Raw genomic sequence first — 18,268 nt, 5'->3', positions numbered from 1 at the left:
TGCACGAATAAAAATACTCACCTCATTATCAAATCACTTAAGGTGCTTCCAAAACTTCCTCCAGACTTCAGAAACAACATAAAATCTCCAACACCTTTCTAGACCTGTAGCCAGTTTCCTTCTCTTCTGAAGCCTCCTCCACACTAAACCATTCTACAGAAAATTACAGCAAGGCCTCAGTGCTGCCTTACATAGCTCGAAGACAGTCAGGTGACCTGAGCTCCACCTGGTCATCACAACCTGCAGCTGGGCTTAAATGGCTACTTTGTTCCCAACACAAGAACCTAGAAGAGGTTCTATATCACCTTTCCTCTTTGAAAAGTGTATTTACAGACTACACCTTAAGCCCCCACTCACAAATTTTTTAAGTCTCATACACTGGCCTCAGCCTACCGAGGTACAAACTTCTGTTCTCTCAAAAGGCAATGCAGCAAACCCTTGCCAAAACCTAAAATTGAGCCCTGCCAGCAATGCCCTAAAAATATGCTTTATATATTTCTTAATGAAAATGTGATGTAGTCTAAAAATAATTTTTCAGTAAGCTCAGATTTAAAATGTTCATGTTGCTTATTTTATGACAGATTCCATTTTAGTACTATCATTATGGTTTTATCAATTAACAGTAAATTTGTGGCTGCCATTGTGGCAAGCAGATAATCGAATTACAGGTGTGGGTGTTTGAGGAAACAGCAAGGGAAACAGTTTAGCTAACTGCAGGTTTACTCAATTTACATCAGGAGTACCCAGCTGCTAGGTAAACTTTCAGGACATATCACCCTAAAAGTGAAACATTCTAGCTGCCAACAGATCTCTATTTTAAAAAGCAGATTATTTGCACTTTTAAATAGCAATCTGATTTTTATTTGTAGTTGTTTATCAGGATATTAAAGGTTTATATTCAGAATTTCAGCTCCTCTTTCTGATGTGTACTCTTGTTTGCAATTGTTCCCCAGCGCAGTCAAAACAACTGAATTTTGTCCTTATCTAAAAAGATTTATAGCCAGTCTCTGCTAGGCCATGAGAGAAACCATCTGCTTCCGGGTACTTCCTTTGCATCTGCAGTGTTTCACAAGTGCAGGTGCACAGCAGAGCTGCTCTTGCAGGAGTTCCAGTGCACACGCCAGGCCACACAAACCTCCCATTGCCAGGCAACAGCACGAAACAACCAGAGCTCCCCACTTCGAACCCTATGGGAACGTCTGGCTTGGAATGTGTTCAGAGGTAAAATGACAGGAGCAGAGACCCCACTTTGCAGACTCGTTAACAGCTCCAGAAGTCACCTAGAGAAAGTGTTCTTGCTGCAGGTTGCAGAGGCAGCCGATCGTCTCGGCAAAGGTTTGTTTTGAGCGGCACTGCAGGTCTGCACCTGCATCACAGATTCCTGCCAGGCTTTGAGAGCATGTCAGCAAAGGCAGAAGAAGAGCTGCTCTAATAGCAGTGATCTGTGCAGACAGCTGCTCCGGGCCTTCCCAAGTCACATAGGGGGGCTACTGAGAAGGATCAAAGCAGTCACTGTGGCAACAGCAGAATCTCAGCAGCACATTCAGCTGCATGTGAACTTTATCACTCTCTACAACTACCTGAGAGGAGGTTGCAGCCAGATGGGTCTCAGTCCCTTCTCCCAGTTAACAAGTGTTCTCAACTTGTGCCAGGGAAGATTTGGATTTGAGATTAGGGAAAATTTTTTCACAAAGAACATTGTAGAGCATTGGAAGAGGCTGCCCAGGGAAGTGTTGGAGTCATCATCCCTGGAGGTATTTAAAAGATGTGTAGCTGTGGCGCTGAGGAACATGGCTTAGTGTGGGCTTGGCAGTGCTGGGGGGATGGTTGGATTTGATGATCTTTGAGGTCTTTTCCAATCTAAATGATTCTTTGGGTCTTTTGAGCCCTGGCCTCAATACCCCTACAGCAACTTCCATGGATCATCAAAGCAGAGGAAACCAGGCAAGCAGAGCAACTGTTTTCCTCTGTTCCTTGCAAAATTTTATCCCACGCTCAGGGAAGTATAAAACTATGAGTGTCCTTGTTTTGAGCACACAGGACTCCTCCCTCTGTGGACTACAATGAGTTACAAGGCACACACGTAGTAAATCCTAAGGCTGAATAAATTGCTGTAGTTCTGTGGGAGTCAAGGAGGGGAGGGTCAAACTCTTACCAGACCCAACATTTTGGAAGAGTCACTATGGTATGTAATGATGGATCACGGCAATATAATTACATTGTGAAGCAGTGGTGCTGAGAAAACAAAGATATCATAAAATGTATAAAACCTGCAAAAATGATGAGTGCTTGAAACAATAGTAGCATTTCAGAGTGGTGGTATAAAGTGGCAGAAGTTTTGATGGAAAAAAATTTAACTCTGTGCAAAAGCGATCTCCAAAACCGATGAGACACTGACATGTTTAAGAAAATGATGCCTAAACCAAAAATCACCACTTAATTCTGTACATTTATGCAACCTGTTTTTTTCTAAATTCTAAGAGGACCCAGCCAGACATGAAGTGTTCATGAGTTTCAGTGTCCATTTGAGCAGCAAAATAACCAGTCGCATGATCCTATTTTCGGTCATTCATGTGATTTATGATTCTAAGTTTGTGCTCTCAACTTATGACACTCCCATTCACACTATCTACAGCTGAGAGCACTTCACAGTGTTACAATGGTGTTGATAGCTTTATTAAGGAAGTACTACCATTGGCTGGCAAATTCTAATAAAAGGGTGAAGGCTGCCTTTTTTCTGCCAAAGTACTTGCTTCTTTCACTCTGGGGGTTAGGGTGGATACATAAGCATTTTCTTTTAGAAACCACTGGGGTTTTTTAAAAAATACACGATGTATATTTATTTCTTTGAAGCTTTTCACACTTTTAAGTGAGAGACAGGGAAATTAGATAGAAGGAAAATCTACAGGGCTGACTAAAAAAAAAAAAGATAATACATAAACTTTAGCATGAATGTTCATACTAATTTTTCTGAATAGTCTGAGAGCAAGATTAAAGTTTTGGCCATGAAGGAATTGGAAGAAAGACAAAGGTACTATAAAGCTAAAACACTGAAGTAGCTTGCTTATAAGCTTGTCTTCTAAATTAATGCTAAATAAGAACCTACCTTATGCCTGTAGCTACAGCAGCTCAGTAGAGCTATTTAGAAACTCTCAAATCAATTACTGTATTACAATATATAATTTAAATGTGTAACATACAAGAATTTGACATTTAGTATAAAGACAAAATTTACTTTAAATCACACCCTAACCATAGAAGCAACAGGTTGGAGAGCACTAGAGGTGTACCCCTAGTTCCCTGCTAGCAAGCTATGGAAGGAAGTCTTAGGATGGGATTTCTGATTGTCTCTGTGCATATAGCCCTCCCAGGTACAATATCCAAGTGTAGGTAATTCTGACTGGGAATTTTCTCGTATTCCTGGAATTCTTAATTTAGTCCTAAAGTCAACTCAGCAGAAGTTATGCAAAACTGCCCAAATAAAGTTGTTTGTGGGTTTTTTGTTGTTTGTTTTGTGTTTTTTGTTTGTTTGGTTGGTTTTTTTCCCTATTTATTTGCTGCTACAGATAAAGTTGCAGGCAAGCCCCTACAGGGTTTGTCATTTCATCCATGCTAGAAAACCCCTCCTCAGGCTTTTTGCTCTGGTGTACTGCTACAGGAAAGTGAGTCTTGTAACAGCTTTGTACCTTGACACTCAAAAAATCAAAACGCAAAACCCTTTTATATAAAAGTGTTTTGTTAATGGATACGTCTAAATTTTGATATCGAAATCAATACTTGGCATTTAAGGCACTCGATTTTAATGTTTGAAAAAAATATTATGTCAAAGGACAGGCTTACAGTTAACTTTGTACGAATGCATGTGACCCCTTAGCATGTTTAAGAAAAATATTCCAAAGGGGCTTGATATAGTGTGCCTGAGGCTCTGCTCGCCCTGCCCGGCGTCCACCTTTACCTTTGACAGGTGGGATTCTCCCTGACAGCACTTTCAGTGGGAGGCTTGGTGGAGCCACCAATAGGTCAGACGAACTGCCTATGCCTGCAGGGAGGGAGGGAGAGCCTTGGCTAACACGCAGCATCCCCAGCGCCGGTGTTAAACGCGCCCCAGTGGTTTCCTGAAGCGAGCGGGGCATTCCCGCTGTCGGGAGCCTCCTCCCCGCGGCCCCGCCCGGCCCTGCCCGGGGCGCCGAGCGTGAGGGCACACCGGCAGCGGCCGCGGGAGCGCCTCCCCGCAGCTCCGAGCTTCCCTTTCCCAGGGAAAGCCTCCGCCGCCCGGGGCCTGCCCCGCATCCCGACCCGGCCCCCGGAGTAACCGCGCGCGGGATTGGCTTCTCCCGGCGCAGGGGCCATATTGGATGTGCCCAGCCCGCCGCCCCCCCGCCCATCGGCCCCGCGCCGCCCGCCCCGCCCCGCCAGCGCCCCCGCCGCCCCTCCCGCGGGCGCTGCGGCGGAGGGCGAAGGTGTCTCGGGGAAGGAAATTCGCACGCTCCCGGCTCCCCCCTGCCCGCCCCTCCGCGCTCCGCCCGCCCCGCGCACGCCCCTTCCCGCGCTCCGGCCGCCTCTTCCTCCCCCCGCCCCGCTCCCTCCTCCTCCTCGCCCAGCCCGAGCCGCCGTGTCAGCGCCGCGGCGGCCCCGCGCGGGCGGCCAATCAGCGCGGGGGTGACAAATATGCAAATGCGCCCCCCAGCCCGTCCCCGCGGGTGCGCTGGGGCCGCTGGGGTCGCGGCGCCGACCGAGTGAAACTTCGCCCCCCCCACCCCCCTCCCCGCCCGGCTGAGCGCGGGGCCCCTCCCGCGGGGAGGAGAGAGCGGGGAGAGAGAGAGAGACGGGGAGAACGGGGAGCGCCGCCCGCGCCGCCCGCACCGCCCCGCACCGCCGGCCTGCGACACCGCACGGTGAGTGCCGCCCTCGCCCGCCCGGGGCGGGCGGGGGACGCACGGAGGGAATCCCGCGGGGGAGGGAAGCCGCCCCGCCCGCCCGCGGCCGCCCCGGCGCGGAGCTGTCACAGGCGCGGGGGCATCGCCGCCTCCTGCCGGGCAGCGGCGGCCGCTCCGTAATGGCGAACCGGGCGGTGAGTACGTGCGGGAGGGAGGGACGGGCAGGCCGCGCTCTCCAGGTGCCGGGGACACCGGGCCGGCCCTGCCCGCCCCTGCTGCCGGCGGGGTCGGCGCGGCGCGGCCTGCTCGGCACCCGGGCTGTGCCCGCCGCCGCCCCGCCCGCTTCCGCCCCTCGCCGGCACCGCGGGGCTCCGCGCCGGCCCCTCGCACCTCGCCGGCGGAGGTGGGAGGAGGACGAGGGAGGGGGGCGGCGGCGGCCAGGCGAGGCTTTTCCCGGGGGCGGCGCGGGGGGAGCGGGTGGGATGGAGGCGGCGGAGGCGCCCGGGGATGCGGACCCCGCCGTCCCCCCCTGGCCCCGGCCCCGCCGTCACCCCCCGGCCCCGCCGTGGCGCCCAGGGGCGGCCGCAAGGTGGGGGCGAAGTTGGAGGGGAGGAATTGGGCCTTCTCGGGGTGGCGAGAGGCTGAATGTCCTGCCCTCTTTCAGGTAAGAAGATGGTAGGGCGAGGGGAAGAGGGCTGGTCTCCTTAGGGAAGCAGAGAAAGGCTGCATGTCCCTCTCCCCCAGCGAGAGGGAAGGGAGGCAGGGCAGGAATATCCCCCGGCCACCTTGTGTCGTTTGGGAAGGGGCTGCGAGGCAGGGAAGGGATGTGGCACCCTCCCAGGCAGAGCGGTGGGCATGGCAGACCTGGCCTCTCACCACGAAGGATAATAGAGGTGGGCAGAGGGAGGAATTTAAATAATTTCCCAGGGCAGGTGAAGCAGTAAGAAAAAGAGGAGCTGAGTTTGGCAGCCCCCTGGCTTGGATCCACCACGGTAGGAAACGTGGAGCAGGAGGAAAGAAGAGGGAAGGAAGGGGGAGGATTGACATTGGGTGAGGTGTGTCTGGGAGGGATGGAGATAGACCTGCAGTCTGCTGCCCTTCTGGGCTGCAAGATTTCTGGGGTGAGGAGAACTGATGGTGCATGGCCGCAGGTTCCCACTGCATGGGTGGAGGCTTAAAAGGGGATTTGTCTGTGAAAGTGCAAGGTTGGAATTTATGGACTGGCGTTTTCCAGGTAGGGCCTGCAAGCTGACTTCCTTCAGCAATGACAAGGAGAGGATTTTGAGGCTAACTGGGCACTGTTGGTAGATAGCATTGGGTGGATAGGTGGCATGCATCTTTATTTTAGTGGAGAAATTGTCACATTTCCCATTGAGGTTTAACACAGTGAAGTATCAGAACCTCTTCGTTCCTTCTTTCTGCAAAAATTTTTGTGAAAAGGGATAAAAAACAGGTGAAGAGAGTTCAGAATTCTCTCATTTGGCTGGATAGCTTTAACATCAAAGTTGATGCACACACTTCCAGTTTGTAAGAAATGGTTTGCAGTCCTTGCTGTCTTTGTATCATAAGAAACCTTAGCAACTGGAAATTTCCTTCAGTTCATGAAAGCTTTTTAACTTCATCAGTGTGAGAAAATACAGCTCAGTCTCCCCTCTTTTTGTAGAAGAGAGCTGAACCCTTCAGTGTTATAAGTCGTGCTCATGGGGGACAAAGTAACACTTCATGTGAGGGGATAGGGTTTCTAGTTCTCTTGTGTACTTTTTGAGACTTTGTAAGAAGTAGTCTTAAAAAGTAACTCCCCTCTCTCAGGAGAACCAGGTCTGTCATTCCTAAGAGCTCCCTGCAACTGTTTTTAAATCTGGATTATTTGACACCAACAAGTGCCAATTTGGCAGGTGCAAGGTAATATAATTATTTCACCTTGTTTTACATGTAATCCTTTTTATGCAATTATAAATATTAACATTCAGTCATTTCTGAGCAATATCTGGGTTTTTACCCTGTCTCTGAGTTTTAATTTGTTGTTGCACAGATCAACTTTTTGCTAGTTTCACAAAGTAAATATTTTCAAATCAATAATTATTTCTGTCTTACACTTTGTGAACTCCTAAAGTAAGAGTAGCAATTAGTAGCCTTTGGTTTTACTACAAACCCTCAACCCTGTAACTAATAATGACTTTTTCATTCTTCCTTCATCTGTCAGATGAGGCTTCCAAAGTGCCGTGGACTTCAATGCCCAGATTGTGTAAACTAAAGAGCTAAACTTAATGTACATGTTCTTGAATGGCAACCAATTCAGGGAGCAGTGTGCCAGGTCCTATATATAACTCATGGGCACATGCAGAAGTTGGTGGGAAGTGAGGTAGGACATGAACTGCAGTTATCAAGAACTCTGTGGTTAATGGCCATTGTGAACTCTCTAACCTTAAAGTAAATGTGAAGTAGCTTTTCTTTTCCCCATTAGTAAGTAAGCTGCATCAATTTACTTTGCATTTATAAGATGATAAGGGCAGGCACATAAGTAGGTACAGGTACTGTGCTGGTTTACTTTGTGCTAACCTGCTTGTGTGTGTTTAACCAAGTAGTTCTATTTATACAACTTTATGCTGCTCTTCGTGATGAAACTGTATTAACTCACGTCACTCGGAATAAGGCTATCATTTTTAGTGTAAAAAGAAGTGGAATTTGAAGTCTTACAGTTCTTCAAGAATTTTGAGGAATCTCATCACCTACTCATTTCACATGAGCTGCTGGTGCTAAATGCTCTTGAAGATTAGTCCAAGAATTCAGTCATGGAAAAAGGTTGATGAAAGCAGAGTGTGGTTTTTAAAAGGTGTTCTTAGTGATGGTATCTAAAAGATGTATGACAAGAATCACTACTGAGAGACTACACAGACCCTAAACCAGGCAATTTTCATTTGTTTCCTTTTATGAGTGAGACAAGTTAGTGATGCAGGCAGATGAAACCAAAAAGATTGACATGCTGCCTTAAAACTGCCTTATTTGTGGAACCCATGAAATAAATAGATCTGTTCTTACTTACTTTATAGTGTTAGTTGTAAGATTATTTTTTAATGTATATTACAGTACAAATATTACTTATATTTAGAGTATGTGTATCCTTCAGACACTTAAAAAGTACAAGTAAGCTGGACAATTATATATTTTATGGGTTTGGATTCCTTACAGTGCATTTTTTTCATCTCTATCAGTCTTGTAGAAAGAGGTGCCCAAATAATGCATCATTATATTTCTTTGATACTTTTCATGCAATTTAGGATGAGCTGATGGAGTCAAATGGTAAATCCTATTCATCATTGGATTGCAGTATTCTCTTCCTTTCCACCATCAGTGATGTTTGGTACTTATGTTCCTAAGTCATCCAGATGAAACACTTTCCCATGTTTAACTGAAGTCTGGTAACCCTTTGCACTCAGTTTCTTTTCTAACCAGTCTAGTTTTGTTGATACTTTATATATTCTTCCATTGACCTCTCTAGAGTTGTCCTTTTAATGGTTTTGGCTCCATCAGACTGTAGAGCCGTGAGCTTAATGAACACTTTGAAATCTCACACTTCCTTGGGCTCACATGGTGTCCTCATTCTATTTCCTAGTGCTCTTCCTGCAGTCAGAAATGGTGTGTGAGGAATGCCGGGTGTCTGCACAGACATGGGTGATGGAGGAAACAGCTGCTTATTTAGTCAAACACTCAAGAACTGATAGTTAGCATTATTATGTTGTTGAAGTATTCTCTTTCCCCTTCAGCAAAAGAAATTGTGATGCTAAGAAGCAATTATGTTGCTGATACAACAGCAACTGCAAAGAGTAGCTCTTGCTTTGGCTGAAGAAATAGCAAGATTCTCATATTTTCTCTGTCTGACCAGTTCATAACTGTGAGAGTGAGCTGGACAGAAGTCAAACAGGCTGAACACGACTTTCTTATTTACAGTAGTGTAGGGAGGAGAGAACCTTTTTTTTCAGCCATGTTTTTCCTGGAAGTATTACCTGAAAAAAGTATAATTTGTTTTACAATGACCATGTTTTTGAATAACTGCAGTGCTGAAAACTTGCAGAAGACCAACTCTAAATCAAACATTTTTTATTAATGTGGTTAATTAAGATTTATTGTAACTTCAGAAACTTAAGCACCTTAGCAGCACTTTCAAAACTTATATATTAGAATCTGGATATATATTTGGCTACCTCTTAGAACAAGCTTCAGTGATCAAGTAAAAGGCTTCTTTGGCAGCACCTTGGATCCAAGTCCCACCTTCAGTGCTGCCTTTACATTATGTTCACTTACTAAGCTGCAAGAAACAAGTTATAAGGTAGGAAGCATTTTTTGAAACTTAGGATTCAGCACAAATCCATTGGTATGATATGGCATCTGTCAGTGAGCAAATGTGTTGAGATCTCCAGCTTCATCCAGATTACCCAAGAACTTCCAAATATTAATGTCTTTGGGCTGGCAGTGTACATGCATCTTTCTCTTTTTGAGAGATACGTTTTTGTTTTAATCTTAAATCAAGCTAGAATTTGCAGGAAGATGGAAAAATGTTCCCATCCTTTTTCTGGAGACAAATTTGACTTTGTTTTATCTGAGTCATATTTGTAAATGTAACTCCGGTTTCCAAAGTGTTTCCTTCTGCAATGTATTCTTGGGCACTTTTCCATAATACTGCTCACTGCATGAGCAGTATTAAAAGTTTGCTTCACTCTTTTATGTTGGTCACTAAATTTCAGGAATTCCTACAAAATTGGTTCTGCAAATGGCTTTTGAAGGGAGTGGTTTTATTACATTTGATACTTAACACCATAATGAACCTTTAAGCCTCAGAAAGACTTCATCTGTATAATGGCATGAACGTCTGCCCATCTGATATTCCCTATTTTAGAAGAAATCTGAGAAATAAATGCAATATATTTTGTTTTCAGTTACTCTGTAGTAAAGCTACTGCAGTTAGTGGCTTTCACTAACATTAAAAGCAGTGTCAGGTAAGACAATGGGCCTGATTCCATAGACTGGTGTCACTGGTTTCAGTATGTAGTTCTTCAAAGTATTTTTTTGCAGTTTTTCAGAAGCTAAACTAAAATTTAGCTTCAGAGACAGATTTTTATGCAGGTTTTTAAGAATTAATTAATGGATTTGCTTGAGGAACAGATGACTATTGTCCCATTCGACTGGAGAAGTTTTTTAAAAGTCTATTTTGACTGTCAGACTCATGTAACTGTGTATTGATGGCACAATAGAAGTTGCTTGGAGTCTCTGTCCATTGCAGGTGAATGCAGGAACATGCCCTGAGTGTGCTGGGAACCACGAGACAAGATGAAAAGTGATGCTTTGCTTGAGTTACTCATTTTAATTGATTTCCCAATTTAAGAAGAGTATATCGAAAAAAAATCACAAACTCAGAGTGTCTTGCTTGACATGTGCCTGGGAGGAACTTCTTTAGGAAACTTTCATATCAAATCTCCTTAGAAATAGTTTTAAAAAAAATCTCAAACCCAAATAATAAAACAACTGGAAACTTGTTTGCAGCCTCCCTCTGAATGGGGCAGACTTGTGTTATAGATCCAACTCCTTCTGCCAGCTACTGCAGTGTGCAGTGGGATGCCTGAGCCTGTTTTGTTCAGTGAAGTAGTGGCATATCCATCTGGTAGTGTCAGGACTTGGAATTGTGCTCCTTTTTTCCCCCCAAAGGAGACTTCTCTCTGTCAGTGTCAGGTCTTCACAGCTGTTGTCTGTAATCATCAGTAAGGATCCACAGGCATCTGTAAAACAGGCATGATCCTTTGCATTGTTCTAGTTGGTACTTCGAGGTTATAAACTTGCAGTAGTTCACAAAGATGCTTATCAGGCTATAACATGAGAATTATTGGAAGTTAGTGTATTATCAGATTGTGAAATGAAAGAGGGCTGTGCTCTGAAGTCTTCTGTCTCTGATGTTTTGTAATGAAATCTTGGTTCAGGCCACATGTGAAAATGAGAAGGCTTTTTTTCTGGTTTTCAATGCAAATGCTTCTCTAAATCTTAAAATGGCAATGTAGTTCCTCAGGAAAGATACTGGCATTCGGATGCGTATTTTATAGGTCTAATTAAGGTATAATGTTGAAACTTATGACAAAATTATAGAAACCTTGTGATGTAAGCATCTTGTGATGCTTTCATCTGAAATCTCAGCAGCACCAGAGGATTCTCTTTTTAAACTTACAAGAAAGTTTGTGTAACTGTCTTTCTAGTGATCAGGAGTAAACTGTAAATTACAATTATGTTACACTGAATATGCTACTCTCTTTTGACAACTGAAAGGGGGTGAAAAGAGGCATTTGCATTCTGTACAGATACACTAAAAGAAAAAAAAAGTTGTTTTTAGTGGTATGCAAACCTGAAGATCTAATCATGGAAAGATTTCACCTGTATTAGAAAAATAAGCAGGAAGTCACTGAAGTCCTGAAATATTTGAAAGTCTTCAAGGGTACACTGTAGAGAAGCAAAACTGCAATATTTTAAGAGCAGTACTGGTTACTAGTATGGATTCCTTCAGAAGGCTGATAGCCAAAGCCCTGAACTTCTTAACAGTTACTTTTACTAAAATAAACTGACTTGGTGATAAACGTTGTTCTTTTCAAGAAGATACTCCAAACCTTTGGTATCTTTCTAGATCACTGTCAATTGTAGCAGATTCTGATGTCATTCTCTGTATTATTATTGAACCTTTATTGCAACTGATTTTCACAAATATAAATGACAAATCAGAATATATATATATACACACACACACTTCACATTTAGTGCAAAATCTAATGGGTTTGTTTAAACGAAAAGAGGAAGGGTTAAAACTGAATTGGGATACTACATGCTGAAGCAGCAGATGCACACCTATGTATTTTGTTCTGCAGGTTTTACTTTAAGGGCAATAACCTTTGACAGGTGAAGAAGGTAGTTGAAAGTAATAATTTCTTCAACTGATGCTGTTAAATTTTCTAAAGGTGTTTGCCAAGACTGCAGACATAAAAGCACACAAGGATGTTGTGCAAAACTTAACTGTTTTATTAAAATTTACGTGATGTTTAAAAAAATATAGATTTTGTAGTTATTCTCATCTAATTGAAATGAAGAGTTTATTTCCTGTTACAGTAATGTGTATAATAGTCTGTGCTTTAGTGTCTAAAATAAGAATCACAGAATGGATCAGGTTGGAAGGGACCACAGCAGGTCATCTGGTCCAAGCTTCCTGCTCAAGCAGGGTCTTCCTAGAGCACATTGCACAGGATTATGTCCAGATGGTTCTGGAACATCTCCAGTGAAGGGAAACTCCACACCCAGTGCTCGGTCACTGCACAGCAAAGAAGTTGTTCCTCATATTCAGGTGGAGTTTCTGTGCATCAGTTTGTGCCTGTTGCCTCTTGTCCCATTGCTGGGCACCCCTGAGCAGAGCCTGGTCCATCCTCTGACATCCTCCCTTCAGATATTTAGTGAAATAATCAAGATTACTGTTGTTCACATTTTTTTATTAGTAATAGTAATGCTTTGGAAATTCATCACGAAACAAGGAAATCCATGTGCATTTATGGACATGTATTTTTCTTTCAGTATTTTATGAAGATTCTGTATTAGTTGGGCTGTGGGAGATAATTTTTTAAAAACTTTCTAAGAGAGTTTAATATGGATCTAGGCATGCTTATAACAAATGTAGTTCTGGTTCTGTTTAACAAAGTGTAACTTTTATTGTGTATCAGTTAATTTTGCCAATTCAAGATTTAAAAGCAAATCTTCAGACCTTCTCCCAAAGAAGGGATCTTTACAGAACTTTCCTTTAACATCACATTTGACAGAGATAGATATATATCTGTGTGTATATATATATAGATATACACACATATACGTGTGTTTGTAAAAGTTCATATGCAATATAGTTTGTTTGAGAACCTGTGGAGATCTATTCCATTTTGCTGCTTAAGAAAGTTTTTTTTAAGTTCCTTTTGTGTGAATTTCTCTTTGGCTAAGTGATTCTTTTGGTGTCTGAAGTATTTCTTGTGTTTTACATTTAGAATAATTTAGATCTGGTGAATGTATATTTTGTTATATATGTTTTCTTCTTCTTTCTGACATAGGATTTTTCAAACTTCTAAGTATTCCACAATTGTCTCCATATTGGAAGCTGTTCAAGCAAGTGGACGTTGTCCTAAAGAGTAAGGAACATCTTTTTTTTCCTCTTTCATCTTGAGAATTCAAGAAGAATCCAGTTGGGGAAGGATGTATAGCTGTTTTGGATAGCCAAGAACTCGAGATAGCGTTTATCTGAAATGGTAGTTACAGGTGAATTAGATTTTTCTTCTCCCTGTTGAACTCTTACAGCTGGGATAAATTACTTGATTGCAAGCTTTCGATTTTTCTTTTTTCAAAAAATAAATTTCTGAATGTTCAGTTAGTGTATATATTGTAAAACCTTTATGCTTTAATTTTGTTTAGTCAACAAAGAACTTTTAAATAGGCAGTAGTTTAGGAACTAAAAGATATATTGAAGTGCATAGAACCTGACAGTTAAATAGTTTCAAACTCAGTTCTAATTTCTGGATGTGAAAGGGATTTGTGATTGATGGGAGCTCTGTTTGTACAATGGGAATTCCAATACAGAAAAAAGAGAACCCCTAGAGCAAGTTTTCTGGCTGTTTTGATAGAAAATTGATATTACTTCACGTAGATGGCAAACAAAGATGCAAGTATTTTAGCAACCTTCCCCTTCCCAAAGTATGTTTGGGTACATACTTATTTTTTTAGGAATTTTAGAAAAAATATCTCTGCTCATGAAGTATCCCTGTAATGCAGAGCAGAGACATTTTAGTTTAGCAACCTTGGAATAAGTCTTGAAGTTACTGAATAATAAAAGAGGGATGAATGTATTAATTTATGTACCAAATTAGAATGAGATAATTTTTTTTTACTGGAACATCACAGGCTTTTGGTAGCTTTTATAACCAATTTATATCTTTGGCATACATTACAACATTGTTTGAAAGATGTGGGAGAGGAAATAATCTTTGTGTTAAAATCTGCTTCTCAATATGCTTCTCAAAAAAATGCAGTAATATATAATTTATAATATTTATAAATTATAAATATATATAATTTATAAATTATAAATATATATAATATATTTATAAAATATATAATATTTTAATCAAGATTAAAGGTTGAAGTGTATTAATAGTCCTGCCAAGGTGTTTAAGAGTTTGTCATCACAAAACTGTATTCAGGGAGAGGGGAATCTCTTTATTTATTGGAACTGGAGGGTTCTCTGTGCCATGGAGAGAATGGTCATGTTTTTGAAATGGAAAAATACACTGGTATAGAATGTCAGTTCATATAAAAACTTTTTGTCTGTCTTTTAATGTTACAGGGTGGTTTTACTTGCTTTGAGGCTTTTACACACAGGCCTTAGAAGCCTTTACTTTCACCCCATGCACATTTTCCCTTAAAGTGTGTAATGTTTTGAAGCCTCTTTCTGCTAAAAAGAGATCCTCTTGAAGTTGAGCTCCTCTACCTGCTGTCAAGGCAAGGAGTAGCATAAAACTGTCATGCAGCTATGTTCCCCTGGACAGGCAGTGTCAGTTCCCATTGGCAAGTACATCTGTCAGTGTGTAACAGCACTCTGCTGTTAGAAGACATGTGCAGGACTTCTTGGACTGACAGATTTAAAACCTAGCCCTAAATCTTTTTTTTTTTTTTGGGTACTTGCATTGTGTCTTAAAATTGCCCTAAACCTTTCAGTATTCTGGCACAGACTCTGCCCTTCATCCTTGGAGGTTTGTAGGCATGGGTTATTTTTGTGCTATTATTGCTATTTATCAGACACTTGCAAAATCATGGCTACTGGTGATTGTGTTTTAGTTCTGCAGTCCTTAGTTTTATGGTACCTATTGAATTTTTGAGTTTGAGGTGTTGCATTTGAATGTACACTCCTGAAGTTGGTTGTTGCGTGACTTGTTTAACGTGCTTCATTTTCAGGTCTCTAATGATGAGTTATCCATCTGGATTTAAAGTACATCTCTGAGCTTCTTAATTCTTCATTAAAGAGATGTGTTCTATATTCAGTGGTAAGGATATTTTTTGTCTTGACTTGGGCCCTTTTCTTAAATATCTTGTGATATGTTTTTAATTTAAAAGATTTCAGCAACTTAATTTTGTCTTAAAGGTTTATCAGATACTTTTATAGTATAGGGTTCTTTAGGTGCTTATGTTAGCTATTAATTTTGACCCAAGCTAATAATTAATTCCAGAATTCATATGTCTAAGTATCAATGTTCTACTCTTAGTATTATAGATAGAAAAACAGTGGTAAAGAATTTGTAAATTGGTCTGTGGTTTGAGTCCTTTTCTGATATATATAACAGTTCTACAAGCATCTTGCCGCACATCTTTTGAATCTGGAGTTTTGGGAAGAAAGTGACTCCAATTTGGAAAGCAACAAAAGCAAAGGATCTGAATTTTGTGCAATTAAAAAAAATGACCCTTTTTCTCAGTAATGTCAACCATCTTTAATCTAAAGAAACTTTGTGGTATTACACACACCTGCACGTCAAAACAGGAGAAACAAAATAGCCACAAAAATACATTTCTTTTCTAAAAGCTACTGGTATTTTTAATGTTTGTAGGTGTCTAAAGAAAACAGCTAAGATTACTTCATATGTTACAGAGTTTGCCATAATGGGTTCTCTCCATATGTTAAGTACAGCTTGCTGAAGTATAATTTTGAGACTTCAGTTAAAAATTGAGTTAAAAATTTATGTTAACGTGGATCTCTTAAAGAAGTACAGTAAGTAGTCTAAGCACATGGTGGGACTTTCAGATACCATGTTGTTTTATGCAGAGAGTTCTGTGATATACTTTGGTGTGGTTTTGCTCTGTTCAACTTAAGCAAAGCTGTTCTCAATAGGAAATTGTCCCATTCATAGTGAAGGCAAACATGGTTGAGAATGGTAGAAATTTGTTCTCAATTGCATTGGAAAATGGATTTTTCTTCCAAGTGAAATTTGTCATTTGTCATGTTGGCTGACTTGAACTTGCATGAACAACTATAACAATAGATAAGCTACTGTTTGGTTTTTTATGTGTGTGTGTTTTGGTTTTGTTTGTTTTTTGGTTTTTGTGTTTTTTTGTGTGTGTGTTTTTTTCTGGTTTTGTTGTTGTTGGTTTTTCTTCTTTCTTTCTTCTCTAAACCTTCATTTATATTTATTATATTTATTTCCCAGATGCTACCTGCAAGAAAGGATGAAAGGTGTAGGAGGGGAGTTTCTTCATGTCTGGGGAGTAAGTAGAGGGAGGGAAAGAGTTCCATGAGGTGTTTGGTGCGAGCAAAACCAGTGTAGGATTGATAACAGGCTGCTCTGAGTTACTCTGACAGTTTGCTCTACACATAGTTTGCTCTTACTCATAGCTGGAACTGTAGCCATGGACTGGAACTTAGTTCTGACAATTTAGTTTAAGCCCATACATTTCAAATCTTTGTCATCTTCAAATTAAAATACAAGGTACTTGAGTGAGCTTTTGAGTATTTAGCGTGAGGTCTGTGAACTCTGTAACAGAAATAGAGTTCTAAACAAAACCAGTATGTTGAGGGTATGATTTTACTAGAGATGGCTCATTACTCAAAAATCATTAGAAATGCATACCAGTGAAAAGTAATTTTAAAATAAAATAATGCATATGTGTGTGTATATATATATATATATATACTTTCATGTGTGTGTTTTTATTTAATGAAACAGGCTACCTGACCAGGTTTTATCCAAATTCTAGTGATACCAATAAGAGAAGATGCATCTTTTCAATCCATGTTGAGCTATGTATATCATGGCACTCTAGTACAAACACTCCTAACTGTTAGGGATCAAAAGAGTTCATATCTACTAAATGTCTAAATGTTCTTTTTTTAGTCTTCTACATTACTGGGATTTTGAGGAAATTGTACTGTCCCTCTGTGCCTTTCAAATCTGACATGTACATTGATCTTTAAATCTATGATAAAATATAATTTATTTTGGCACATCAGTAGGAAGTAACTTCTGTATTATTTAATTAACTGAGCTTTTTGAACTCGGCCAAAGCTTTAGCTAAAATCTGACAAGTAATGGTAGTGTAATTGTCTTTTAATATTGGGGAGGGAATGTCTCTCATTTTTAAATAGTATGCAGAAGTGATCAGTTCTTTGACTATCTGGTTTTTAACATGCTGTACTGTCCACCTCTTTTGACACAGTATTCCATCTGCTAATAGATGGGCAAATCACAGAGAGCCACTAAGCTGTTCTGCTGTTGTGTATTACACAGAATTTAGCAAATATAGCGATGGTTATATTAGCCACGCTATAATAACCTAAATCCATGCCAGGTCATCTACCTGGATCCTGCTGTTCATTTGTCATCTCTTGGAAGGTGTTTGATACTGGGAAAGTCATCATTGTGTTGCTTTTAGTCAGCAGCAGACAACTTAATCAGTGTTAGGAGATAATGAGGTCTAATCTCTATTAATTCTTCCTTTATCTTGGTACTTTAGGATATCCTAACTTTAAGCAATAACTTGTACATGTATCATGTGGAAACCATGGCCACTTTGCTGTGCTAAGCTGTCATCTTCCTAAGCTTCTGTCACTTTTTTGATGGCATTCATGTTCTCTCAATTCATTAACACTCATACTAGTCCATATTTGATAGATGTCACCAATTGGTGCCTTTCAGTATGATGCAGGATCCATCTGTCCTTTCTGTGTATAGATCAGAAGTTTTGTTTACCCAAACCCTAAGCATGGTTTGTAAATTTAAGTTTGGCTTTATTCTGACTATGGTCACACCACCTTCAGTGGACTAGGAATATAAGCAGAACGTGTTTTCATCAGCTTTTCAAAGACTGCTTTGTGCTTAGTAGGTTCAACATGAACCTTGTCCATCAGAGAATATTTCAGATTTGCAGGGTGTTTATTTCTGGAAGAATCCTATACTCATTTATTATTAAGAAAATTCATTGAGGAATTACAACCGAAGTGGAGGAGGAGAGCATGAAGGTGACCTTCAGTAGTAGGGTCAGGAATTAAAAGTTGTGGCTGTTTTCTTTCCTTTTTTTCCCCTCCTTTAATTAGAGATATGTATTAACAGGATAAAGGAATGATTAGTCCATCAAGATGCTCATTTCAAGTGACCACTCCTGTATTCTAGAGGGTTACTACTTATCTTGGGAGGTAAATTATCACAGACACACATTTTCGTTCATTTCCCATTCTGTTTGATTATACTACGAATATGTGAGCTTTTAGGCTAAAGTGAAATTAACCACCCTTTTCAACTCTTGCCTTAAATCCCTGATTGCAAACTAATTCATTGGTGATTGCTCAGTGA

General features: G+C 41.0%; 1 protein-coding gene across 4 annotated transcripts in view; it reads left to right on the top strand.

Moving 5' to 3' along the window:
- The first annotated feature begins 4,602 nt into the window (after positions 1 to 4,602).
- CHD9 (chromodomain helicase DNA binding protein 9) overlaps positions 4,603 to 18,268 on the top strand; it is an 85,339-nt gene continuing 71,673 nt past the window's right edge. For 2 of the 4 annotated variants that reach the window (XM_050311753.1, XM_050311752.1), the window contains exons 1-3: positions 4,603 to 4,895; positions 12,992 to 13,069; positions 14,886 to 14,974. The gene's annotated coding sequence lies outside the window, so the exon portion shown is untranslated. The remainder of the gene's footprint in view (positions 4,896 to 12,991; positions 13,070 to 14,885; positions 14,975 to 18,268) is intronic. The other 2 variants (XM_050311751.1, XM_050311750.1) reach the window with 2 other exon arrangements.

The sequence above is a fragment of the Myiozetetes cayanensis genome, unplaced genomic scaffold (assembly GCF_022539395.1).
Source record: "Myiozetetes cayanensis isolate MyiCay16 unplaced genomic scaffold, myiCay2020 scf16, whole genome shotgun sequence".
Taxonomy (NCBI): Eukaryota; Metazoa; Chordata; class Aves; order Passeriformes; family Tyrannidae; genus Myiozetetes; species Myiozetetes cayanensis.
The sequence above is the reverse complement of the archived record's forward strand: the minus strand, read 5'-3'. Positions and strand labels throughout refer to the sequence as shown.